The sequence below is a fragment of the Trematomus bernacchii genome, unplaced genomic scaffold (assembly GCF_902827165.1).
Source record: "Trematomus bernacchii unplaced genomic scaffold, fTreBer1.1, whole genome shotgun sequence".
NCBI lineage: Eukaryota > Metazoa > Chordata > Actinopteri > Perciformes > Nototheniidae > Trematomus > Trematomus bernacchii.
The window spans coordinates 2776797-2804314 of NW_022987513.1; the positions used below are offsets into that span (position 1 = coordinate 2776797).

The following is a 27518-nucleotide window of genomic DNA, read 5'->3' on the forward strand; positions in this document are numbered from 1 at the left end:
ACGTGTTGAGAGTACCACAACTTATTTAAACATCCATTAGCTTGCAATTTCCTGAGTTATTACCAAAAGTTATGTCAAGTTGCTATAAAGTTTGAGGAAATTGTCTCCAAATTAAACAAATTATTTCTTAAAAGCTACCCCGTGGAGTTGAAGACCTCTAGCAGTGCTATGGAGCCGTCTTCTCTCAGAGTGGGTCCCCGTTTTGTTTATCTCGTGCACACGCAGAGGGGTGCACAGGGACGGATAAACATAAATATAACTTTTGTTTGTTTACAAGAAAACTCCACAGGGCCCCTTTAATGCACTCTTGTTTTTGAAGGCGCATCTCTCTGGAGCATGTGCATGGTCACTTATAGGATAATCAGACTGTTCTGATCCCGAGACACACAGAGGGCACACGCTCTCTAATGTAAACCTGGGCCCAAAATAGGTCTATCAATTCTCCAGTACATTTGTTATTAACAGTAGGCCTCGAGCTAAACATAATTGTCACTTTTGCTCGCAGCTAAGGTTAGCCTTAGGCTTAATTGTGAGAACAGGTCAAAATAACAGCGTTTGTTCTATGACGCTAGGTTTTGCCCTGGGCTTTAATATGCCTTTTAAAATGGTTAAATATCCTGAACACAATGCAAATGAGTCATGTCGACAGCATGTCTCAGAGCCAAAATATACTTATCTAACCTACATGTGGTTCAGCTTACCGCTGCCACTACTATTCACAGTGCTGAGTCTTGAGACTGGTACATAATAATTACACCAGAGTTGAAAGCTTCATAAATGTACAGTAGCATATGTGACAGATCTGGTAAACTTCCAATACATCACCCTTGTCGCTGGGCGTGTGCCAGCTCGTCATGCACTAATACAACACATGCATTCAAACGCTTCCACACAAGTCATTTCTTGTCTGTGAGAGCAGTAGCCAACCGTAGGCAGCACAGAGCTGCAGAAAACAGGCTTAGACACACAGTTCTACATGAAAACCCTTCTTTTCCATGAGCTGATCCTTCTTTGTTCTGCATAAATGCCAATTACATAATTCTCTCTGGCATGCAAATCAGATTAGATGAGGCCGTGGCAGATCACCTATACGACTCGGTCTACTGCTGCTGCCAAATCCACAACAATAGGAACAAAAATTGCGACACCACATTTCTATGCATTTTACAATTTAATCAGCTTTTTAGTCACAACGCAAGATCCTTAACACCATTCTCTATATTGAGAAAATTCACAGCTTCAGAATAAAAGATTTTCATAGTCTTTAAGGTACATGGATGGTGCTGTTTGTAATGCAGGATGACATATTTGGCATATGCAGGGTGGTATTTGATTAAGTAAAATGCAATTTGAAATTTTGATAGGGAACTATCAGGGGTATTATCAAATGCTAGAGATGTCCTGGAGTATACATGACATACTACATCAGGGGAATATTTGTATGCTGAGATGAGACACTGACATTCAGCTTGTGGGCACCAATACCTCAGAATCATGCTGCGAAAGGGAACCAATGCAAATTAGCGAATCGAAGGAAAGTGACACTTTGCTGTTGGCTGTACGAAGTCATCAGTAAGATGTTGCAGCAGTGCACAGCGCAGGCCTCTGTCTATGCTTTTGTGTGTGTGCAAGGTCGCATGTTTGTTTCAGCCCAAGGAGCTAAACAGCAGAACAAACCAGAAGTTGCCTGACAGCACAAGACCCTACCCAATGTGAACTTTGAGGATGCAGGGACAGCTGGTGGAGGAGAGAGAAAGAAAAAGACAAAAATGGAAAGCACAAAAAAAGATGTTTTTGTTACTGAAACTTGTTATTTGGGATTTTGGGGCAAACTCGTCTCAGATATCTTTACAAACAGAACAACCCATATATGTTCAGGTTCCCAACCAAATGTATTGTAGATTTTAACACATTTTGTAAAAGATACCGGCAAAAGAATGCCTGTTTTAATCTATTACTGTAATGTGATAATTAGGAGTTGTTAATGGAGGAAAGCAGAAGGTGGCGCCATTTTTCACATCGGAAAACAGGCGCAACAAGATAACGTAATAAAATAAAACGACTTAAAATGGTGAAAAAAAATTGCAAAACTGGATTGACATGTTTCTCCTTTTCATGTAATAATGTAAGAAAGGTTACATCAAACAAAATATTTTTGTAATCTCTTCAGCAGAACACGTAATCGTTTATTTGCTAAATGTGTCCTATTGTTGCCTTGTGCTTTCAACAAAACACTATAATTACCACCTCAGACAAGACATTTTAAAGATTTTAAAGATTTTTGGGGTTTCACTCAGGGTTTTTGTTCTTAGTAACAGGTGGATTGAAATACATGTAATGACTGTATTTATTCATTTCATGAGTGGTTTAATGGATCTATGTATGTATGCACCGTACAACATGCATCAGGCTGAGAGTGGACATCAAAGAAGCAACTATACAGCACATATGTGAGAGACAAGATGCTTAAAAGCAGCAAAGGACATCAAATAATGGCAGGCTGCAAATAAGGATGTGTTACATGTTACTCGTTCTGAAAATATATAATGTTGATATATATAAATATATGCTTTTACAAATAATGCATTTTACAGCATACAATACAGCTAGGCTGCAGGCACATTCCAGTAAGTATCTGAGCATACATGCTCCCAGTGCACAGGCCAGGCAGAAATATATGTGCATTAATAGATGCAATCCCGGTCCCACAGTCCTCCGGGCTCTCTTTTGTTAATGGTATTATGAAGCACACAAGACCAGTGACATTAACTTGATATTCAGCTTCCATCTAACAATGCTAATAATAATATAGTGAGAAGAAATGACTCACTGTTGTAGATAAAGAGAAAAGGCTTGCTTTTTTAATGTCCCAATCCATCATAATCTGTAATTCTTTTTTTATTTCAACCACTAAAGACAGTCGGGTGTTGCATTCGGAACACACAGATCTCCTTGTTTTCTCATATACTTTCTCAAAGCTGAAAATGTAAAAATGTTTTGAGTTTTTGAAATGTACTTAAAAAAAGGTGCTCAATGCAGTTCAGATGTAATTCAGCTCGTCAAGTTGCACACCTAGAAACACACCGCTATATAGCGATGCTTCATGGCAGTTACTGTATGCCCATAAGCTAAACATCCTTTTTCTTGCCAAAGGACACACACAAAAATAAAAAATAAACACATTGCACAATAATAGGTCTGATGCCTCTGTCCCCCTGTGCAACACTATCCGACCGAGCAATGTGTCCCCGCTGCGGGCCTGGCCTCAGGGTCCCGGGGACAGATATAGAAAGATACGGATCTATAAGCTGCAGTATCTGGGCCTAATTGATGCTGGGGTAGCATGCAGGGAAAAATCGACATGACAGGCATCAGCCACGTGTGACAAGCTTTATCGGTTTGTCTGGGTCTTGTGGCGAGGAGGAGTTACACAGAGTGTTATGTCGACACGCATGCGCCGTGCACAGCTCATTTACACTGTCTTTTCTTTGTCTAACAGTGTATGAAATTGTCGTGGAGCTTTTTTCCCGTGTGCGGAGCCCAAGGAAGGAGGAGCTTTTAGAAGTTACAGTAGCAGATTGAGTTTTGTTGTTTCTGTGATCACATCTTAAAATTGGATGAAGACTATACCTTCTAGGTATGTTTGGGAACATTTACAAACATACAAAACTGTGTGATATTACATGAAACAGTGATATAAACAATGGAAAAAACACCTGTTGATGAAGGTGAAATGAAGGTACTTCTAATTACCATTACTGACAGCTGTCTGAATCTGCAAAGATTAGACTAGTTTACTTTCTGATTAGTCGAAACACAAAAAAACTACCAGCATCTCTTAATAAGTGTTTAATCCTTACAGTAATTATTACCTCGAATATGGAGATTTGTTCATCATGTTTAGTGAGTATATTTGGATTTTAAGATACTGGGATTGGAAATGATTCACTATTTTTTCTAATTTTTAAAGACATGTATTAAGAAAAATAAAACTGTCATAACTTTGTCTAACAGTATATGAAAATGTCATCGAGATTGTTTTGCTTGTGGAGCCTGTGGAAGGCGGAGCTTGTTGAAATGACAGCAGTGGATTGTGCTTGAAGCCTCGTCGGTGTGAATTGTGTAATGTCTGCTTGGGATGCCCCGGTGGATCAAGCGATGAAATGTGTTAAAAAATGGTGAGAAACATCTGAAACACAGATGTCTTACGGATGTTTCCCATAACACTTCCTCCTCCTCTCACAGGGAGAGCTGTCTGTCTCCTATTCATATGCTAATGCTCAATCAGGCCGTCCAATCCGGGAGCATTTCCAGAAACTTTTCTCCTTCTTTTTTTTCAAGCAATCAATTTACCTTGGAGAGAGATAAAAGCTGAAGGAGTCACATAAGAGGCGAGCTGGAGCAAATGGTGATATGAACTGGAAAGAAAGAGCTACCAAGAAGGAAAAGAGGCAGTTGGGGAATAGCTGGTGTAGGTATAAACACACAAGTCTGTGCCTAGGAAGGCTCGACTGAAGCTCATTCTCATCTAAGCTGAGCCCCCCCCCACAACCACCACTGCAGGAGGGACTTCCAACACCTTCAGCTGCAATATAAATGTTAATAGAGTTCAGGGAAAGAAAACGAGGTGTAAACAAACAAATGTGGTATTCCATGCTTTGGGGCAGCGGGAGGGCCCTGCCATTGAGCGGTGTGTCTGCGCGTGTGCATGTGGCACGGGAATGAGGAGAGAAGAGGGAATAAAGATGGGGCTTCTCACATACTCAGAATGAGCTGGGCAGCAGTGAACCTTCAGCGGTAGAACCCTTTCCAAAAACCCCTTTCCTAAAAAAAAACTCCAGAGAGACTCTACCATAAGACAGTCGGATCATTTTCGACATCCTACAAAAAAAAAAAATAAGACGGCTTTTGAGGTCCTGAATGGAAATCTACTGCCACCGGAAAACTACAGTCGCCTCCCAAAGCTGAAGTTGAGTCTAAATTGAGTGCTTTCCAAAATATCAAAGTATACACAAGATGCAGTATTTATCGGTTACATATAAAGCTCTCCTCTGCACTGCTAACAGCCATTTACAGTGCACAAAAGCAGGCCAGTGAAATAGAGGGAGAGCTGGAGTGCAGGTGGGTGGTAAACACTCACATCCTCATTCTAAGCAGACAGGCAGCCACAACTCTCCGTCCTGACTTGTTCAAAGGGTTGGCAACCTTCAGACCAATTAGACATCACAGGGCAGTCTGCACAGCGCCCGGCTTTCATATAAACGGCTCTCCATGAATTTTTAATCAGCTATAATTTAAGGATTTAAATATAGATCAAATTCTTCCGGCTGCACTGGGAAGAGGTGTGTGTGTGTGTGTGTGTGTGTGTGTGTGTTTGGATTCTCATGCTTTTAAATGGAAGAGAGTGTGCATGAATGTGTTCATCTGTTTCAGTCATCCTTAATGTTCCCTCCCTCGCTTCCTCTCCCCAATCCCACCTGCCAGTGTTATGAGCAGAAAGCCCGGCAGGTTGTCTAACCCGGAGCAGAACATTTCCTGACTGACTGGTTGACTGGTTGGCTGGCTGAGTGGCAGCATGTGAAGAGCAGGAGACAGATCTGCAGGGAATCACTGACAGATGTAATTAATGAGGTCATACTTGGAGTTGGCAGTCCCCTTCATATCCAATTCCTGCCGATCACAACTGAACACACCTGCAGCTCCAACAGCAAGGAGGAAGAAACAGACAATAGCCCATGAAGGGAAAGGGGAGACTCTGCGGCCATCTTTGACAAGCACATTCTGAATCTTAGATAAGGCTTTACATGGAACAAGTCCCAAAACATTATCTGACCTACAGAGATACAGAGAAAAATGTGTTTGTGGATGGACCATCGTTTTTCATTTGAATAGGACAGAGGTTATTTTTTGTGCCACTTATGATACATTTTAGTAGTAAAACAATTGTAAGCTGCATTCCAACTAGAGACCTGTACCTTATAATTGAAGTTTTTCCTTGACTTTTTTGATTTCCTTTTGGCATCACTATTAGTTATTTTTAAACCTGGTTTGATCCGCAGTTGCAGATAAAGATTAGGCTACATTAGGCTACATTAGGCATAACAAGTATTATACTATTTGTATAAATACATTCCAGTGTTGACTGCGTAGGATTGTTTCAGGATTGTAGTATTTTACAAAACAAAATGTACATACTAATACATATTTGTTGGTGTTTAGTCTTGAATAATATAAAATGTTCACTGTGAAATTAATTTAAGAAGATTGATTTAATATAAAAATTGAAAAACTACAAAAAAGAATAATGAAACATTGTTCTTCCTTTCTACATTTGTACATGTTATAGACCAAAAAAGGTGAGAAAACACCTGATTAGGGCGAAATGAAAAACCTTCCATACACCATGGTACTTCAGCAGTAGTTATTGGTCAAAAGACAAACAAGTAATTGGAAACTCTTTGATAATCGGTTAGTGTTCATTTTTATTCACAAATGGTAGATAATTATGTTAAAGCCTAGGGTTCAAATGAAATACTTTTACGATGTAACGATTCATTGAGAAAAATATTGTTAAAGTCCCTCTGCAATCCACATACACAGTGCCGATAACAGCCCTATGGTTAATTATGCTGAATGTCAATTGAGTATTCCTCCAGTTCCTTCTAGGCCATATTATACCATCCCTTGGCCCTGTTTCCATCCTCACGTTGGAGAGTATTTATTACCTGTAAACAAGCGGGAAACAGGCCTTGTCACATCTCACTGGGGCTCCCTCACTCATCACTAATATGAGAAAATATGTATTCAGGTCAAAGATTTCAGTCGTCCCCTGGAGACCCTGTCAGTCTTCAGTCCTCCTTATTGCAAACATGCAGACAAACACATGTACCAAAGGGCACATGTTGCCTTGCAAATACTGTATAATCAAAGGGAAATACAGAAAGGCATGCACACAGGTATGGTCATTGTTTGCATGAGCGTGTGTGTGTGCATTTAGGAACTTTTCCCCCTCTTTCTGCCCATGGGGCGGGACCAGCCGATACAGCTTGAATGGAACACTTACTCACCCTGAAAACAAAGGGGAGCCTTGGCAATGCTCTTGTTATCCATCACCTCTTCAGTCTTGCATAAATAACTCTTTAATAAATAGCATCATCGTATCAGAGAGTTCTCGGCTGCATGGCCTCCCCCAACCGATTTTTTTCTTCACTCTGCACTTTTATCCTCACTCGTTTTGCATTTTTGCCTTGCTTTGCATAAAGGGATACAAAATATTTTGAAAACGGGGTGACTGTTGACTTTTCAAGGATGCAAGATGCAATTTCCCCCGGTATGGTTTACATACACTCATCCGTTTGGAGAGAATGGCAAGCTTCTGACTGACCATCTTTGCCCTACAGTGAGGTATTACCGACCTGATTAGAGTGCTCTATTTTAGGATGGCCACAGCCTGAGCACCAAGGCACAGTCAATCACTGAATAGCTTGAAGAGAAATCAAGGTAAACCCTATACAATGACACTCTCAATCTACATGTCAGATTTTGGAGTGTTTCAAAGTTATTTCAAACATTAATATAGCCCTTTTCAACTTTATTTGTTTATAAAATGTATATTGATTTATGATTTTTATATTGTTTGTAAATGTGTTTAAGGTTTCATTTCAAATGCATAAAAGCACTGCTACTGTAGGCTAATTTTGTAGGCTAACCAGGAAGTTAGCATTGATTGGCTGGATCCCTCAAAAATGGACAATAGGATTTTTTGGTGTGATTTAAAATGATTGCAAAAAAATAAGCCCGACAGTAACAAGTTTACAAAAGGAACAAGTTTGCTAAGCAAGAACAAATATTTTTTATAACACCACTTTAATAATCTTTGAAGGAAAGTTAAGCAAAAATCCCCACCACTTAGCTACAGTAGGTTGTATATGCTAAGACATATGCTAATCTATATATTTATCTTAAGTAGATTCATTTAACCAAATACTAGGCCTGCTAGACTAGACTGCCCTTTTCCAGACGCGTAAAAGCTCCAACCTTTATGAGTGGAGTACTTACTAATGTATTTTAACGTTAGGTTAACATTTATTATTTAACAAAATGTAAAACAAACCAAAAATAAAAGATTTGTGCACAAATGCTGACTCATTGTGACATATTCCTATAGCAGTCTATTGTATAAGAAGAGGAAGATTGAATTAAACGCAAATTGATAGTTGGCAGACGTTATTCAGTCAGTCCCCTAAAAAATCTAAATAAATCTAATGAATATTTGCTCAAAAATTCCTAAAAGGTGGACAAAGAATCACAGCACTGGAACTGTAAATGAACTCTCTTGACTTTATCACATTTGCAGTATGTCATTTCTGTCAGACTAGCAGCCTGATTCTCATTAAATGTCCACACGGAGCTCCATCACTACTAGAACCTCATACTACCTTATGTTAAAAAATAAATGTGAACTTCCCCTACTCTTCTTCTTCAATAGGTGTGGTAATTGTGAGCATGTTTATAAGTGTTAGTGTAACAAAAGGCCTCAGGTGTTGCAGCTTGTTATGGCCCTTTGGTGTGTAGCAGAGTGCAGCGCTGTAAAGCTCCACAAAAAGCTCTACAGTGAAGTAATTAACTAATAGCATTTGAAGATAATTACTAATAATTGTTAAAAGTAAGCAGAATTGTCCTCTAAAAGCCCTGAGGATGAGTGCAAGGTAGGTCGACCCTGCTCAATATCGCTTATTTTATCCTCTCTCCTTATATGTTGCCCCTCTCTTGTCTGTTTGATGATGAAACACTCACCAAGCGCTGTAACACATTTCAAGTGTCATCATTGTTTTTACAAAGCTTTGGCCTAGAATTCATGTTTCCTGTTCTTTTTTTTTTTACTTTCATTTTTCACACTCCACCTCAAAGAGCAGTGTCATGTTTTATCTGACCATCTCACAGAGCCTAGAGAGCCCATCTCTTTTATCTGACCACCTCTAACACCATGTCTTTTTTGCAACAAAAACACACACACATAACCCTGCCGGGGGGATTTTATTTTCTCAAAAAACTACTTCTCCCTAATAGCTAAAGGAAAGCTTGCTGTGGCTTTTAGTGGAAATAAGGTTAGTAATAAGGTTAGTCATAAGGTTACGGAGCCCTACTAGGGAAAGGTTGCTTTGAGATTCATGGCAACAGCCTTTGGAGAAAAAACTAAATCAATCAGCACTTCGTGTAGATGAGATCGAATGACATCAGAACATACTTTACAAAGAGTTTAAACAATGACTTGTGGCTGAAATGATGGAGACAACCTCAGCTTCACCTGCACTCGGCCCCCCTCCTTCCCTCCAGGCTTTCCCCTTCCATCCTCTATCCTTATATAGAGCCATTTCTTCCACTCAGAAAGACACTGGTTAAGCCCTCTTGACTATACCCGAGGTATTTATAGACAGAGAGGTTCCATAACAGATAACCGTTGTCCAAAGTAGGAAGAAGACGGATGATAACTGGCTATTTAAACCCAAAGTGGCGGCACAACTTTGACTGCAACAACACCAGACGGACTAACTGTCTGAGCCCTTTTGCTCACAAGACCCCTCAATGTTGCAAAATAGACAACGAGACTATATTAAGGGCTCTACAATGGGGTGTCTAAAGTACAATGAATCCCACAGGGTGTACTAGAGTTAGAGGCTGTTAAGGAATCCGTCCGTAGGTCCGTGATGAATGATGTGGTACCCTGCGTACTTTAGCAACGATAGCTTATAGCTCCATTAGCCTGTAACTACAGAGAAAGGGTCAGAGGAAACGGTGAACTCTCTGGCAACATACAGAGCACGGCGCTGGTTGCAGCGGCCGGAGATATACATTAATCTAAGATGATGAGCTTTGGTAGGTGTAATTAGGCCTCCTGACACAGAGAGCCGCACTAGAGTTGTGTTTAAGCCTTTTATGGCAACAAAAAAAAGGAATTGTCCCTGATGTGCTAGCAGTGGTTGGCTTTGAAACAAATGGAGCAATGAAGCTGTGATATCATTGTTTACAAGCTTGTCTCTGTATTTAGGTGCTACACTGGGTCTGTGGGAGTTAATCGTTCACTGGTAGCGGGTGGCTTTAAGACACAAATTCAACTCTTGCTGGCACCGGAGCTACCAGCATCACCCACACTTTCTATATATAACTCTTTTTCCATGGCGAGGCCATTTGTGGAGCAGAGTTCACAAGGACACTTGCCAGAGGAGGATTTCTACTCTAACGTTGTTAGCTAGGCCTAAGGAAACATAACAGTCAACGCCCTTTTTCATAAAAATGTAATCGTTACCGACACTTTATACACTTTAGTGGTTGCAGTGTCTGCGTACCAACAAAGTAATGTAGAAAAAACTAACTGAAAGTAGGACGGGAAGGAAAATAAGGCAAAAAGCTAAGAAAATAAACAATCTTCTTACTCATTAGAACGGTACATAAAGTGATATTTGACCACCAGGAGGCAAAATGGCTCCATAACAAAATTACAGTGACACAGCCCTGATTTATAACAAAAACTCAAGTTCATAAAAATAAACATTTAGTGGTCCTTTGAAATCAATTTTTTCTAGCCATCTGACAAGTTTATCATGCAGTCTCTAGGTAATAGAACAAGCCAATCTCTTTTGTTTTGAATATTCCCTGGCAAACTATTGGACTATAGTGCGGATTGAATGTCAAAGCATCAATCAATGACTGCTATTCAAAACAAACACTATATTTGCTGCTTTTCTACTAAGAAGTATAGCCATTTGGACTCATGATTATTAATACAGAATTGTAACTGCCACAGAACAACTCCTATATTGAACAGAAGGTCCTCTACTAAATAGTTCGGGAGAAACACGTGCTAGCCCTAATAAAGTAATAAAGTTGCATTTAAAAATACTACACTTAGCCATTCAAAGTGTTTTGACTGAGACGGCAACTAATCCTAATTTATGGTACTGACCAAATAATGACCGTACAACCAACTATCAACTCACGTTTAAATAATCTGTGCCAAATGTAGGTAGTTACCCAGATGTGTGACTAATGCTCAGACTACACACTTTTTTGGTCTTGTCCAATACTCAGAGTAGGTGGTTATAGAGTAAAAAAAAAGATCTTGCTGTGACTTGACGAACAGACATGACAGAAAATGATAAAAGCTTGCCATCTTTCACAACATCATCGGAAATGAGGTTCTATTGACTTATTTCTAGCGCATATTTGATGCTGGTTTTTTTACAGTTTCAAAAGCCTGAAAGAGAAAGAAAAAAACAACTGTCACCTTTCCTTTTCTTCACAGTTCCACCTGTAGCGCCGTTTACAGATGATGAGTGCCATAAGTCAATGTCAAAACGTGAGGGAACATGTTTTCAATAGATTTTATAGAATAGAATAGATCATGTTGGACATATTTTTCACAACTGAAATTGCATTTTTGCTATTAAATAGAAAGTACATTACAGAAAAAGGTACCCTACTGGTAAATTAGCTCTACATTACCCTATTGATCATTGACTTAAACAGAATACACTTGTACTTCTGCCGCTTCTTTGGTGTTATGACTGATTTATCTGAAAGGAGCAATAAAAAGGGAACATTGCTGCTGACACTTGGTGAGCTGCTCTCACAGCACTGTTAATAGCCGCTGCCAGCCGTGCCCTCGGTAGCAAAACAAGCCACAGCCGAGTGCGCCAATTGGGGACCCATTCCTTAAAGAACAATTAACAGGGCCATTTAAAAAAATCATCCAGCCCACACACTCAATTAACACAACCCACTTTTGCACTTTCCCCTCTATTGTGTCCCAGAATAGCCCAGTTGAATTGGCACGATTAAGCTGTGTTGGTGACGGCTGCATCATGGTGGTGCTGCTATTCCCGTAGCAGCCTCTGCGTTTGTCTGTAGCTTTAGGGCTCACCTATCAAATGTGTGTATTCCAGGGATCTAAACGAGATGTAATTACTCTCTGCTTTTTTTGTTCGAGGACAAGACGGTCTAAATACATCTGTTTCACAAAATGAAGTTGAAATGAACAGAAAGACTAAAGCTGGTAGATAAGAGAGCAGCTTTCTGCAAATAAGTGTTTGAAAGAGAAAAAATAAATGTCTGGTTTTCCCGTTGCTTCCTTCCACTGCCCTTGATGCTGAGTAACGTTGAGATTCAAGTCAATATTTATAATCATCAAAAAATTATTAGAAAATCCCTGCTGACTAGGAAGACGTTGGTTGTCTTTTAAATTGTTTAACACCGTCAGAATTGAATGGCAATGAGTTCACTGTACAATGAATCGACTACGAGAAAAAGCTTCTCCGGTATTCTCTAAAAATGCAAACACAATGTCCTAAAAATAACCCTTATCTTGCAGCAGTCATTATCATTGGGAACACTTCAGAAAACAGCAGCCCCAGTTGTGTGTAAATAAACAGTGAAAAGCAGAGGAAGTGGGAGAAAGATAACATGCAGCAGGAATTCTATCAAGAGGCAAGGTGGGATGACTCATGAAAATAAGTGACTTTGAGTTTATGTGGGGAAGGACAATAAGGAGCTTTGAAGCTCTGAGATTACAGAGAGGTAGCTGATGGAGCAAACCGGGGAGGCTGGGCGTTACGGAAGCAATGTAGCACATACTGTGCACCGGTTCTGGTACTCACTCTTCTGGAAATACATGTAGGGCACGGCTTCATCAACCCCCTGGAGGGATGCAGCCATTACATTAACACAGCTCACCTAGCGGGCAGAGGGACAGGCCAGTGTCTTTGTTGCACTGCAAGTTCATCCTTGTCCCAAGCCAATACCCTCCCATTCATTGGCAATTTATCATCATGAAATAACTGAATATGTTCCTCCTTGGATTGTATCCTCAGATCAAATGAAGAAAACATAATTGCTGTAACTTTTGAAAAAGTGTATGATGTGATTACTTACTAAAAAGACTACTCAAATGGGTCATTCATATATTTCATTTTAATGTTCAAAAGAGCCGAGAATAACCATGATCAGTTGAGGGTTTGTTATAGATCTCAGGACATCAAGTTCTCAGATTACAGACCATTAGATTTGTAGAAGGGAAGATAATTAGTCCTTTGTGTCCTTTGTGATTAAATATCTATTTTAAAATATTAAAAAGTCTGGTCTTCTCATATGCACAAATACATAATAGTCCATTCCAAATACAAAGGAAAAAATGCCTGGATCAATCCTGATCTTGCCTAATTAGGACATCCCCAACACATATTCCCTACACAATGGATATTTGCATACATCCCTATACAAATGGTCAAGGGTATCTATGCAGTGTAAAATGGCATGCTTAAATGTATTAATATGCATTGAAAGAGACAAGTTGTACTTCTAAAGCCTAAGAAAATACAAGCAAATTCCACAACATTAATGATGTTTGGTATAGAGCCTATTGAGCTCTGTTTGCAATGTATTCCTGAAATCACTACGGTAACAATTGAATCCTGTCATGTGAAAAAGACCTCAGTCCCTTTGATGCTTTTATTGCTCTGCTGGATTGGATATTTTTTCACTGATGCCATCAACCTGTGTCTGCATTGCATATCAATGACAATTCTTCACCCATAATCATCAGAATAAAAACTCCTCAAGAATCCAGAAGTCCTTACAGAGTCAAAAAATATGCAATCACAGAGATCACCTTTTCTGAGTAATCTGTAACATAACCACCAACCAACTCATTACAGCTCTTCAAGTCTTGTTTTAGCTATGCAATTGGAATTTTCTAAGTTCACTCCAGTCAAAATCCTTTCAAAATTATCATGCAGGCAGATTACATGTTTCACAGTACAAGTCTGTATCAATCTTATTTATACCCCACCTACCACCAAGGAATAAAACCAATGTCTACACATGATTGAGAATGATTGCTGAGTTTTTCTCAACCCCAATCAGAATTGAAGTGTTATGACTTAGCTAGCAGTGTGGATTATATTTAACGTCTAAAATAGACTGCTGAGATATATATTTTGCGTGCAGCAACCCTGCGAACAAGCTCATTTTAAGCATGGCCAAAGATAACAGTGAACATTCTTGCACAGGTGCATACATACAATCCCATGTAAACACACACTTTTGATTTTTTTATCTTCAAAAGGAACTAAGTGTGAGAATGTATCTGGCCGCGGTGTGAGTCAGGGTCAGCAGTGAGTGCTCATGAGAAGGGCAGACGGGGAACTCTAGACCACGGGTTCAAATAACAAACTCACACTGCAGGTGGTGTTCAGCTGCGTGCCCCCCGAGGCGCTCTGCAGTTTGCATGAGGGCACCTGTCATGTAAATGAATCAACTAATGAAATGGAAAGGAAATAGTACCAGATTGAGAAAAATGTAGACGTTCAGGAGGATTTTCAAATCTCATCTTCGATAGAGATGTACACATTTCAAGTGTTAGCTCACAACATGATTACTGCTTAGCCAATGTTGTATGTGTCAATAAAAGATAAGTCCTGAGCAGTGAAGCAACAAACTGACTATTAAGTGTTCTCTCATTGGTGTTACATCATCATTTTGTATTGTCCTCCTCTGACATTGCTTGGATGCTGAGATTTCACCTCATTGAACTGTAAACATACCTGAATCATGGGTAAATACGTAGTCCTTTGATAATTGCACATAACACATAGAGAGGCTGTATTGGAGTCATTTGCTAGTCGTATTAAAACTGACTTCGTTTTTTTTATTTTACAAACCAACAAAGGATTATGTTATAAAAGAGAAATGTGGACAAACTGTTACTCTTCAAAGTGGTTAAATAAGAAGAGGGGGAACTACAACTTCTAAGCAGGCAATTTTATTATCCCTTTAGGGAAATTCTGCCCACCATGTGTGATAAAACCAGGACACTGCAGATAATACAATAAAAAAGCAATTTACATTCACCCTCACTCATACTCAAATGTCACCCAAACACTCATTACGGCAAGCCTCGGGTCCATATTTTGACATCCACGCAGACAGATATGCACTCTTTTGTGCGAAACAGAGTTTGAAGTGTATTTAAAAAATGATATAAAACAGTCGAAAAAAAGTCTACATTTAATATATTATACAAAGCTTGGTAATATTACATTTGAACACTCAAAAGGAACTTAAAGGAAAGAGAAATAGTTAAGACAAAATAAAAGCTGTAACAATTCCAGAGAAAACAGGTTATTAAGCACACTATTTAACTTGAATGTTTCCATTAGACACAACCAAAATTCATAGGATAGATCAATTTAAGCTAGGGGTAGAAGTGTTTGGCTCGGTAAATACTGACTACAGTGTGAGTTTTTATGCCAGATTTAAATGATAGGTCTCAGATTGAAAATCGGTAAAACGGCGCTTTAAATACTGTTGAACCATTCATTTACTTTCTGATTCTACTTCCGAATTAGGGCGTTAAAGAGTGTTGGGACAAAAAATCAATAAGGTGTTATATTACAATATTTCCACTTGCCTAATGTTATCAATGCACTTGCAGCACGTATCAATACTTTTATCAAACTAAGAGCTCTGTAATTGGATTTTCTCACATTGAGCCTGCTACTTACGGCATCACTACCTCATGACTCCTCCATGTGGTGCTTATCAGATTGATGATGAAAGGGTGCAATGAAGCTTGCAGCCAAGGAAAAATAACATACTGAGGGGGAGAGAGAAAAAACTTAGCTAATTAATGCCAAATTCCAACCTAAAATTAGTATTTCCTCATCTCTCAGAGTGTTTAAAGGGGCCAGATGATGCACATTTTTTAGGTTCATATTTGTATTTTGTTCCTCTGGGACATGTCTCCATGCTTTAATGTTCAAAAAGCTCTTTATTTTCCTCATACTGCCTGTGCTGCAGCACCTCTTTTCACCCTCTGTCTGAAACCAGAGGCCAGTCTGCTTTGATTGGTCAACCGTTTAGAGATGTCCCACCCCTTAGCCTATCACATACAATGTGGGAGCGCTAACCAATAAAAGCGCAAGTGTTACATAGTGATGTCATTATGTTACGGAAGTAAACAAAGAAGTTCCCACCAGAGGGAGAGAAACTCCCTCTGGTGGGAACGTTGGATTTAAGCCTTTGCAGACCATTTACATGCACAAAAACCTATACCACACACACTACAGGAAAGGGAGACCCCCAAAAAGCATAATAGGGCCTCTTCAACAGAATTTGCCTGGGTTGTTTCGTGTAATCCCTTCACAAATGTTCTTCTATAATAGGTATATGCAGGCAAGTAACTATAAAAAAACACTGTCTTAAACTTGCTTAAAAACTCAACTTTAAGCCAGGATTGTATTCCTTGTTGTGCCATACTGATTAAATTCTGAGATCAGACTTAGGATTTGCTGGCTAAGCAGATGTGAGAGTTACTGCCAAAAGTTGTAGTCTTTTTCCTCACAATTAAGTTTCCGTCAAGGGCTCCAAGTCTGGAAATCTTATTTCGGCCCGTAATCTATAGCTCATCTCTAGTGTGTGTATAACAGCAAAAAGGGAAAAGTCTGTCATATGGTATGAAAGGCATTTCATTTCCAAAGTCTATTTAATCTATTAAACCAATAAATAAATAATAAATAAATAAATAAAATAGCAATTTCCTGGAGAAACAGCTGTGGATGTATATTAAAAGAAAACTGATCTAATCTTGACAGGCAAATTTCCTCTCCAATAAGCCAACTATATTCAAAATGAGGCATCTCCATACAAAAATTAAGTTGCAAAATGATTAAAAATGTTGAATCCTATGTCGGCTTTTTCATTGAATTGCCTGGTTCAACACATCATCTTGACAGTGTAGTCTATATTGTGTGAGGTAACTCTCAATTTGTGGTTCATATGTTGATCAAATCAACTAGGAGGGAAAACTATTTGGCAAGTTTGTCTTGAAACTGTCATGAAACGCAGCCTCAAATACCGTCCTCTTTCTTAACCACAGGTACAAGAATGTGTCCATGTGCACTAAAACTAGGTATTTATTGGTATACATTACAGCAAACATTAGCTTTGTTATTAGAGACAGAACAATTATAAGCAATTTCAATAATGGATAAATCATTAATTCTTCATGCTAAATGGCTGATTTCAGCCTACAACATAAAGATGCTAACCTGATTTCTTCAGTTTTATATCATGTCACATATCAAGTGAATATGGTAAGATGACATTTAAAGAAAGAAAAGAAAGACAAAACTATATATCTATAAAAAATATTTGGCAGATTAAATTAGCATTAGTTGCAGTAGTGTGGAAATCATTTTTTTGTTTGGCTTGTTTTATGCAGCAATAAACAAGTCTGTATAATTCCCAGAAATTGAATATTGTAAAATGTATGTACAAACTCTATGTACATTGTCACAGAGCTCTCAGTTACCCTACACGCTGTGTGCCCATGTAACACAGCAGAAACACTCCAAGTGGGCTAATAATTGTGCTCCTGTTTATATTCAAACAATGTGAAGAGCTGCAACCAGACAGACTGGCTCAGTAAACAAAGACAACAGCACATTTTCTCATTACCAGGATGCGTGAGGGAGGCCAAGGCATAGAAATTAGCGAGCAAAACTGCAAGGAAAGCAAAGCAACCAGGTTGTCTGTCTGCAGTGTTTGGCACCCACTGGTTTCATTTCAATATTACCATACAAACAACAAGAGGGGAGCGGATTAGACGATAAACGCGCACTTCAACCCTCCCAAATAGCCACAGATAGTGATGCTGCTGTTAGTGACATAGCAGCTTACCTTTCTTTACTTTGTTCTCGGTAGCACTGTAGATGAATAAATACACACTATAATTGTTTTCCGATGGTTACAGTCAGGGCTATAGAGTGGTGCAAGGATAAAGTATTTTTGTAGTCCAACCCGGAAGTTAGCATCCCAAAGGGTCCCTTGACAAAAAGCCAAAAGGGACTTCCAATTGGATTTTGGTTAAATACAGAAAGTAAGCTCTTTGGCAGACAACTTTTGACTCTGTTATGTTCAACAGGATCATCTCCAAATATTACCACCACTTATTATAATATAAAAAGCTAAAAGGTGCATGTCTTCATGTAAACAACGCCAAGCTAATAGCGGACTCCTTTTTTAGCACTTGGAAGCTTCAGAAATTCACAAGTGGGGTATGTCGCAGAACACTTCTTAAGGTTGTGTTAACCACAGACCATACCTCAGGCATCTTACTCATATCCGGGTTAAAGGATTTATTTCTACACAACTCTACACACAAGGTTGGAGGGGCAATATCTCAAGGAAGAGAGAGAGAAAGCCCGGGACCGGAGATCGTTGTTGTTAGCTTCTGGTGCTAGCGAGCTAGTGGCCGGGTCTCAAATGTTTTGGTCACGATTAATGTAAACAATTATTTCCGAGGCACACATATATGATCATTATAGTTATAAAAAAATAAGAGAATAAATGAAAAACAGGTATGAAATACTATATGACAGTAAAAAAATAATAACATTTAAAATGGGAGTGATTTGTAAAATATCCATAAAGAAAAATCTGTTTACAGTTCTGTTTCATATGGGTGTTGAGAGATGTATCCATAGATCTCTTCATTTTCCCCTCAAAATGCACCAGATTGATGCTTTTAACTTCAATATTTAAAAACAAATCTTCCCGGGGGAGCATGCCCCCGGACCCCCCTATGTTAGGTCCACTCCCCACTTATAAAAATAGCACTTTACCCCTGCTTACACCTATATGCCGTGAGCTGATTATCGAGCCTTCATTGTAACAGTTGCTGATATACTATGTATTTGCGTGGGGATTGTTGCAGTAGAAAATTCCACTGTAGCGACCGGTACATTAATGGGAAACCCTAAATGTTTGAGCACCCTCTATGAAACGTCAAGCTACCCCACAGCACCCCCAAAATAAATCTCTGGCGCCGCCACTGAGCCTGCAACCCCGTTTTGAAGAAATGTGCAGTGCAACACAGGCTCATTGCAGCCACTAATGCTGCGATAAGACACACTTTTTTGCCAAATATCAGAATTTTCTTTCTTTTCATTTTTTTGCACAGATTGCAAAGTATTATAACTTATTGTTCTAGCAAAGGGATTGCACAATTGTATTATGTATTTATTTTTTTGACCACACAGACTCATGGAGCATTGTTTTATTATCACTGTTCTAGCAAAGGAATGCTCACGTTCATATTGATGTATTTTAATAAATGTTAACTTGGCCCATTACGTGACTATTTGTGTTGGAGGGGCCCGCAGAAACACTGCCCTAGGGGAACACCCACAAACCCTCCCCTAGATTTTTGTATTGTGCTTTTCAAAACCAGTTTCAATATCTGTTCAACACAAATAGTTTAATTTCTCCAGCTGTTTTGTTTTAGGAGCAATAACAAAACGTTCATAACCACTCTTACCTGCCCTCTGATCAACCAATCGTAACCATCTACCATGTCTGTTTTCACTTAATACTGAGGCCAATATCCTGCCAAGCATCCCAGCATACTATTGTTGTATATACAGCAAGACTATAGCTGCCTGAGGTTAACTGCTAAGCACTGCCTGAGGAGTTTGGGAATAATGTGCACTCTTCTAAGATCATGTTCAGAACAAGCAACAGGAATCCACTTATCACCCCTCACTGTTTCAATATTGCCCCATAGACACAGAAGGAAATCTGCTTCTTTTGGCCAGTCTGTTAAAAGAGGAATCGGCACATTTCAAACAATGATTGCTTTGACTATTAATTTAGTTGCAGCAGGTAGTGGCTGGCTTTATTTTCAATCTCACTGTTTTATCTTGTGAATATCAAGAAGATGACATATTTATCAGATAATAATAACAGGGAAGACATCCATGGTGAATAGGGTAAAACTTTCAAGTGATAAATATAACAAATATAACCATAACACTTCCATCCATCAAAAACTGTTGATGGCCTACATTAAGGCTATTTTTTTCTTTACAAGCATTATCTTATCAAATATGTGTAAACTTGGATAGTGCAAATAGACAGAGTGAGTTAAATAAACACTTAAATGTGTAATGTGGATGAAAAATCTATGCTTTTCTGTTGTCTCTTACACTAATACCCAAAACGAAAACTAGCGACCAAGCTTGAGTTGAGAGACAAGAGTAACCAAAATGGCAAGTTCAACATGGCCAATGGTGAATACTTTTTTGTGCAGTTATACTTGAGCAAAATGGCGCAACTAAATCTGTTTCTGTTTCTATTTTGTCAATGTGCCATTAACCGTTTCCCTCTCAACACTTGTCAGAGTGTTTGAGAAGAGCCAGTTTAAAGTCATATCCGATCTTCTTAGATAAGCCAGGCTGACATTTATCCCCATCACATATCACGCTATAAACTACAGCGGAGTGAAAGTGCGGTGTGCAGAGCAGCACAGTGCTATTACACAGGCAGACACCCACCGCATCATTTATCCTGCCCATAAATCAGCCCTCTGCTCTACTGCACTACCTGCTCCTCTTGTCCCGGCAGATCTCACTGACGTATCATTATATCTCATATAGCTCCACTAAAATAACCTCTAGCGAGCGTAAGAGCCCAGGCCGTGTGAAGAGCAGAAGCTGTACCTTCTCTGCTTCGTCTGTCTGCTTGGATGATGCTTTGCATTAAAGCATCAATTAGGCCTGTGATCTACGCTTGTTGTTTTACTGCCTACTATGTTGTCTCTGTCTCGCAGTAGCGATGAGTAATGTTTTGGGGTTGTATAACACCCCAACTCTTCATAGCAAGTCTAATCTTGTGCCTGTGATATATCACTGCAGGTGAGGGTGCCTACAAAATGAGGACATGTTGTAATAATGAGGATTATTGAAAGGCTGAGGTGACACTGGGTCCTGCATCTAGCTCCACTTTGTCTGCGCTGCCTAACTTATGTGGCACTCAGCCCTGAATTTGAATTCTAAACAACCCACTTATGCCCCTCTCCTTACAGTGCGTATGTATTCAAAGCTGGACACCACGCAGCCCTGATCACACATTGGGGAAGAGCCCAGAGAAAGTGGCCAGTGCCTTTCCTTTATCTGGTATTAAGAATTATCTTTGAAGTAGATGTTATAAACACTTATATAGACTTTATGTTTCCCTAATAAAACCCTTCTTCAAGCCTTTACATTTATTTGAGGGTATGCATTGCCTGCCAACATTTGTGATCAAAATGTGACATTGTTCTGTTGTTAAATAATATTACAGAAATATTAACTGTATTTTTTCATTCATCATTCCCTTTGTGTTTTTCTATTTAATATGTACATATTTTTCTTATTTCTGCAACTTATTTGAACTATTTTGTACATTGCACTATTCATGTATTTGACTTTTAACAATGTAACTTCCTGTCAACAGCGTAAACAGCCTTCAAAATAAAAGCATCTAAATAAAACAGGAAGTTAACCTAAATTACATTTAAGACATACAACTGCAACGAAAGTAACAAAAACAATGTAATATCCTTTTCAGTTTCACAGAATACAAATTGGGTTATTTACATAATATGTTTACATGATGTTGTTGTGAAATAAATGCAATCTCGATGTCATCGTACTATAATACGATGGCTACACGACGGCATTGCAAGGGCTTCACGTAGTCGTGTTGCCTTCTTAAGACAATCAGGCAGCTTCTTGTTTCCTTCGTATTGTCTTTGTGAGGCGAAAAATGGCCGATGGCACCGATGATCAGACGCCCTCACGATGGCCTTACGAAGGGCAAAATGGACACACGAATTCAACACGAAAATGAACCTTCGCAAGGTCCTTCGGCAATTTTTAGGCATGCCAAAGATTTTGCCACCGCTCACGAAGTTGCTGCCGGAGCCTGAGAAACTCCACCGGCGGTCATACGATGGCTTAAGATGCCCTCACGAATGGCCCGATGTTACGATCAGAGCCGAATTTGAACATTTCCTTTATCGTGTGTCCATCTGGTGTCAATTTCGGGACAGTGTGACAGGGGCTGTAGGGATTAAAGATGCCGCTCATCAGGAAAGTAGGAGGGGCTGAGCAAGGCCTGACCCCCCTCCCCAACAGCGGGGGCTGAATCAAGGCTCTGTGGAGAAAAGCAGCAAAGCAGTGCAGCAGCACTCAGGCCTGTCTAGAGCAGACTCGCTGTGTACCCCTTCACTTAGCCAGCACTCAACTTCTGATTCAAGTGACAATGCCACAGAGAGAGAGGGAGAGAGAGAGGGAGAGAGAGTGAGAGAGAGAGAGAGAGAGAGAGAGAGAGAGGGAGGGAGAGAGACAGAGAGTGATGAAGCAGTAGAGAAGGTAAGAGGTTGTCAGCACTAGTGTGAAAGAGAAAGAAAACAGACATTTTTAGTTGTGAGAGAAAAAGGACAAATTAATTTTTTTAACTGTGAAAGCTAAAATGAAGAGTGTAGCGAAGAAAAACGGATTTAACTTAAATTCGGAGTAAAAAGATTTTGTTGTACTCAACTCCCGACCACGTATGTGCTTTAGCTCCCCTTGACTGCCCATGCCTCCCCCATTATTTCTTCCCACTCCCCACGCACGGCATCTCTTCCTGTCTCCACTTTGAAGAGCAGCCGTGTGTTTGTTCGAGAGGGCTCTTGCATCACACCTGTTTGTTTAAGCCGAAAAATGACGCTGGAGACAAAGCGTTCCGCGTCTCTGCGGACTGCCCGGATATAGCCTGTGGTTGCCAACAACACAGGACTCCCTCTACCTCTCCTCGTCCTTTTTCTTTATTCTCACTCACCCTCTGTCCTTTTCTCTCCCGTTCCTCTCTGACAGGGGAAATACTGAGCCTCGGTTATAATTCCTACAAGCACTGCAGAGCGCTAAATACTCCCAGTGCACCTCAGCTTAGTCCCATGGATAATACAAGGTAAAAACATTAAGTGCAGATCCACTCTGGCTTGTTTAACTTCGACTTATCACCCCAATAATACCAGCAGACTACCATGAGCAAGGGGGGGAAACCAAATTCACCAGGAAGTGTATTATCATCTAGGATAAAAGCCACCAAACTCAAGATCACAGGGCAAAGCAATCATCCGAAGCAAAATTGTTTACCTAGTGCCATTTAGAATGCCCTACACTTCAGTCTTAGCCAGCACCTTTAGATCCCACATACAATATGATAAGCAGCTGAGAATGTATTTACCGCAGCATTGTCAAAGGAATAAAATGCAGAGCACTTGTGATTTTACACTTCACAATAGGTTACGGATCAAAGCCTCAGCTATCAGCAGTTATTCCCTCAAATAGACCTGAGAGGAATCACTAGCGTAACCTCTGCTGTGCGTGTAATTCTTCTTTTGAGGTTTATCATACATAAGCAAGATTCACTCACACTTATCATCAAAGCTGCAAAGCGTGAACACGCAAAGGGCAAAGGCTGTTCTTTTATTTGCCAAAGGGGAGGTCAAAGGTTAAGGACTCAAATAAACCGCAAGGGATAATACTCCTGCTTGTTCTGGCTGCTGAAATAAACGGAAAAGGCATGTCTTTATAGATGGATTTGAAAGTAAAAGCAGCAAGACACAAGAGATGGCTGGAAAAATGGGCTACTCATTTTCTAAAAACAACTAAATGATTTATTTTATTGCTTACTTTCCTTCTCGCTTTGTTTCTTTCCAGTCTGACTTTCTGTTGCTGTGTGTGCCCCTCAGCTTTATGTCTACCTGACAAGAGTGAAATTGAAGTCAGATGTGTATCCCCTGGGGGGGCCTCTCTTTCGTCTTTGCTCGGGTGAAATTTCCCCCAAATATTTTGTCATTTGCCTCCACTGATGGACACATTCCCAGTGAAAAGAAAAGGGCTCTCTTGTGCTGATTTAGAGCCGGGGTGACCTACTGTACACTTTGAAGCAGTAAATACCAGTCTTCACTTTGTTTCAGCAAGTGTTCATTACTTTAGGGTGTGATAGCATATTTGCTCTGCTCACATTAATATTCAGCTACAACATTTGCTCTTATTCTGGTATCTAACCCAAGTGTAAATAAAACATTTGAAACATGCAACTGTTCCCATGCCACTTGACATTTAGTGACGGAGCAGGTCGATACATGAAAACAGCACATTATGAGATTTATATCTCTGCTGAAAAAGCTAAGAGTATCTCAAGTTTAAGGCCACACAGAAATGGTGGAATCCATTTTTTAAAGCTGGGTTTTTAAGTTTGAATTATGAATTCTAGTAAAGGAAACTCATCGCATCAAAAGCAGAGTACATTTCCCGACACAGACACATAATCCTGCTCTCCACCTTTTCCACATGTGCCTCAATAAATCACTCAAGAATACTCCGTCCATTCCAGATGTGAGTCAGTCCTTTCAGACATCAGGCTTCATTATTAGAGCTTACTTTTTTTTTAAAAGAACCTTTGTATTGTGCAAAATACAAGTACTTATAATGAGTCATTAATTGCTCATAGCACTGTATATGTATAGTTTACTTGCACCATTGTGTCATTAGTACCATTAGGCGCTTTCACACAGGAGTACTATTTTCCCGTACTTTTCCCATTTAGTTCTGTTAGTGCCTGGAGTTTTGCGTTCACACCAAAAAGAGAACTTAGTTCAGAGAACTTTTACCCCCTTTTTAGTGCCTGCTAGAGAGGTGGTACTTTCCTGGGGAGAAAAAAGTACCAATTTCTGATTGGCTGGGCGAATTGCAAACCACGCCCCGTAAAACTCTGAAAAGTTTTTTGAAGCCACCATTGTATTTGCTGGCATTAGCATTAGCATTAGCCCAGCGCACCAACGGAGAGAGAATAACTTATGGCAACACAAAAGAAAACATGGGAGCGTTGGAGATGAGGAGGTGTCAGCGTTCTGGCGATTTACTCGGAAGGCTTCAGTAGAAGCTGCTGGGAGTCCCAGCAGCTTCTACTGAAGCCAGTCCCCAACTCCGGGGACTTCCGGCCGGGGACTTCAGGTGGCAGTATACGCTGTGAAGTTGTTTGCGGCCTGCCAGTAAACCCAAAGCAGAAGAAGAAGAAGAAGAAGTGACGTCAGTGGCTTCATTTGCGTAATCTTCCCTCAGGGACTTATTCCGGTGTGAACGCGATCGGCTCTTAGTTCCATGGGGGTACTAAGTGCTGGGAACTAAGTACGGCAAAGTACTTGGTGTGAAAGCGGCTAATATCTTATAATAGCTTATTCCTATTTATTCTTGCAATATTTGAATTTATTTATTCATTGTTGGAGGAGCTGGGACTTAACTATACTGTAGCTATTGTGCATGTGACAATAAAGCTTTTGAATGATAAAAATGTATGTTTTTGTCACAATATACATAACACATAAAATATGTTATAATGGCCGCCAAAATAAGGTCAAATATCATAACAATGTTTAAGAGCTGGTCTCACTGCCATTTTCTTACATGGATAATAATGTATTATAATTCCTATAGTTTTAATCTGTCGTCATTAGTAAAGTAAAAGTTCAGCAAAGTGAACACATTTATCAACACACAACATGTAGTAAAACAAATACAAATTGTTTGGAAAAAAAAGCTGCAAATGAATTACATTAAAATGTATCATACAGGAAATATAATGTGTGATAAAATATTGTAGAGTATAAGAACTATAGTAGTTATAATACACAATGAGAAATAGAATGCCATTGTGTGATCAGTAATGATACATTATTATAAAGCTTGACCTTATAAGTTGTAAAAAAACGCTTTATAATTTGTAACAAATATTATTATTATTATAATTATGACTATTAACAAGTGTTATAACTTTAATTACATCGCATTATAAGTATGTTAATATTGCATTAAAGACATGAGAAACAAAGAAAAGAAAACCAGACATCTAATCTGTTTGAATGACAAAATCTTATATATGAATAAATCCAGATTGAATGCCTTCAGCAGTGAAAGGCACTCTGGGAAAAGAGCTACACATTGTTTCAATTGCTCCTACCCCGTTATCACTTCAGGCACAAGATGGAAAGACAGGTAGACGGCCTCAACTTTGACCACCACCTGCCATCCCCCTCCTCCCCCTCATCCCTCAAAGCTGTGGTGGGAGAACTTTGCCCCCTCTTCGTCTCTCATCCTTCCTCTCCTCCTCACATCACGCGAGTCCCCCCCCTCCATCTGCGAGCCTGAGGGAGAGGATACCTGCGACCAAAGGCCAGTAACATGGCAACAGAGTCAAAAGGCCCTCATGCCGGTTGCACGGCAGGGTGCTGGCATTTACTTCCCCCCCCATCCGCCCACCTTTCTTTTTTATACTCGAGGCCCATAGCTTCAACCCAGGAGCCTAAAGAAATCCTTGCTTTCTCAGCTGCCTTCCTCTTCCCAGAGTTAGGAAAACAATATTCCACAGAAGACAGAGAAAGAGAACTTCCCGTCCTATTGTCTGCTCTGCAGGCCAAAGGTGCTGTTTATCAAACTGCAGGATTCCTGTTTCTAAACACATTTTTGATGGAGAAAAATAAATGATTTGCTCTGGCTCCACACTAGACAGGTACATGTACAGTGAGAACAATGGTGTTAACATTCAGGGATATTTTCTCCTTTTGAGAGGTGAAAATATATGTTTTTAGAAGCTTGTGATTTAGGGTCATGGGGGATGCTTGAGTCTCTGTGTAAGGCCTTATTTTCACAAACAGTCACAGCAGAAGGTATTGTGTCAGAGCCAGGCTTTGACCAGCTGCCTGTTGCGTCACAGTATGTGAGCAAGACTTCCTCCAAGGCTTTAAATGGGTCACATTCTGACTAAAAATGTTAGAAGGTTACAAAATTAGACGATCCAGCTTTTTGGAAACAAGTGACTGTATTAAAATATAATGCAATTCAATAGTGGGGTTATAATAGCCGTAGCAGGGTAGAGCTTACTCTCCATGTATCTACAGTTGACATACATAGATTGTATTTGTTTTTTCTCTGAAAGGAAAATATCATTTTACATGTTGGTGTCTCAAAGGAACAGCTACCTTTCTTCGCTACATTTTCCTCAAGTTTAAAATGACTGACAGCCACCCTGCTGTGCCGTTTTCAGTACATGACGCACATGATCGAGTGGAGCCAATCAAAAAGACACTGTCAATCATGCAGAGCTCAGCAAAACATGTAATGAATGGGCCAGACTCTGTATTTTAAGCTTGTCTGATAGCAACAATATACAACAACAAAAAAAGGGGGGGGGGATTGTAATTTTGCCATGTATTGCACATGTACAGTATGCAAGGCTTTAATTACAAACTTAGACTGTGATAATACACATGTTGCGAGTTGTGGTACGTTTTTAATAGTGGATTATAATTGAAAGAAATCATTTGACATATCAAATGTGTAATTTGGAGCTGTGTCTATATTGCTTTGCGTGTATGTAGAACCTACTTTCATTGCCATTATCATTCATATTTGTCAGTTAAAGTAATATTTATAACGTGTAGTCTTCAGCGTAATTTACTTCAATGTAAAACCCTAAATAAACATTTTTAGGGAAAAAGGTAATGCTTAATAAATGTGTTTCACTAAGCATTTTGCGGATTATGAAATACATGTGTGAATAATTATGATTTTGTAAAGCTCATTGGGTGCTTATAA

The 27518-nt window shown here is 39.6% G+C and overlaps 1 protein-coding gene across 9 annotated transcripts in view; it reads right to left on the bottom strand.

Moving 5' to 3' along the window:
* Positions 1–27518, bottom strand: part of msi2b (musashi RNA-binding protein 2b) — a 264521-nt gene that overhangs the window by 202786 nt on the left and 34217 nt on the right. The gene's annotated exons all lie outside the window — the stretch shown is intronic.